This window comes from Notamacropus eugenii, chromosome 3 (assembly GCF_028372415.1).
Source record: "Notamacropus eugenii isolate mMacEug1 chromosome 3, mMacEug1.pri_v2, whole genome shotgun sequence".
NCBI classification, from domain to species: Eukaryota; Metazoa; Chordata; class Mammalia; order Diprotodontia; family Macropodidae; genus Notamacropus; species Notamacropus eugenii.
In genome coordinates this window covers 46216634-46218024 of record NC_092874.1, presented here as the reverse complement: position 1 = coordinate 46218024, position 1391 = coordinate 46216634, and the positions used below count along the sequence as shown (strand labels likewise).

The window sequence follows — 1391 nt, the reverse complement described above, 5'->3', positions numbered from 1 at the left end:
CACCTGTGTGGAAAAGAAGACTTTGCAAATTTCTAGACAGTGGTAAACTGTGAGGAACCTCTGAGGGTGTTGCAGGCCAAAAAGGGAATGATGTCATGAAAATGCCTCCCAAGAATTTGAATAAAATACTGAATCCTAAGAGGAACTGAAACATGAATATGTAAAAAGAGGATAGAGAACTGCAGCATGCTTAGAATGGTCTCAAGTTCCAATACACTAACATGTCAGAGACTGCACTTTACAGGGAATGCACAAGTCTAGGGCTCTCCTCTCCCTCAGTAAGTGCTAGCAGATGGGCAACTCAGTTGTTTTCCAATATAGATGCCAATATAGTCATAAAGCCAAAACACAAATGGAATGAACCCTTTAAGAAATTCTTCGGAGAAAATGCCCCCTTTCTTCCTGGCTCCACTTCTCCTCATACTTAAAGAAACGGAAAGTTTAAGGTGCTGGAAATGGAATTCTTTGGGGGGGGGGGGGGGGTGATGTTCTCAGGCCAGCTGGACCAGTCTAATACCCAGTCCACACTTTTTTGCAAAGCTTCTGCTTCTTTTTCTCAACTTCTGTAGCTTCTTCTTCAGACTGAGAGCTATGGTGCCTGCTGGTGTGCATGTCCACATCAAACATTATCTGACCATCTTCTTGTCCCAGTGAGAACTGCCTCTGGAGCTGCTCTGGCCTTACTCTTGCTGGGCATCCAGGAGGATCTCCTCCATGTTTCCATTGTGAATGGAGGACGAGGAGAGCACATGCTCCAGACCCCCATTTTTTCCATTTCCATTCCTGTCACTGCTGTTGCAGTTCATCTGCAACTTCACCCAGAAACTGTTGAGGCCAGCTGCTGCTCGCCCTTTTGGTTGTTGTGGTTGGGCAGCTGTGGCAGATGCTCTACTAGCTGAGATGACACAGTCGGGAGGCGCGAGTGGTGGCAGTGGTGGTGGAGGAAGCTCTGGAGGAAGCAACGGCAGCTCCAGCTCTGTCTCTGCTGCAACACAACCTATTTCTAGATCTTTGCATATAACAAGTACTTGCTGTGTTTGAAGTGAATTCCTTCTGGTAATTGCCTTTGAAGGAACTCCTTTGAAGGAGTTCATAGGATCATAGATTTAAAACTGGAAGGGATTTTCCCAGCTTTCCTACTGTACCAAGATGTCTTTGAATATTTGTGTGATCTAAATTTGTATGTTCAGTTGTTTAGTGGTGTCCTACTCTTTGTGACCCCATGAACCATAGCATGCCAACCCCTTCTGTCCTGTCTCTCTTGAAGTCAGTACAAGTTCAAGTGTGTTGTTTCCATGACACTATCCAGCCATCTCACCCTCTGCCATTCCCTTTCTATTTTGTCTTCAAACTTTTTCAACATTAGATCTTTTTCAGTGAGTCCTGTCTTC

At 45.1% G+C, this 1391-nt stretch overlaps 1 pseudogene; it reads right to left on the bottom strand.

Annotated features, from left to right (window-relative positions):
* Positions 1-275: 275 nt before the first annotated feature.
* LOC140531126 (BCL2/adenovirus E1B 19 kDa protein-interacting protein 3-like pseudogene) lies at positions 276-821 on the bottom strand (annotated as a pseudogene).
* Between the last annotated feature and the right edge of the window lie 570 nt (positions 822-1391).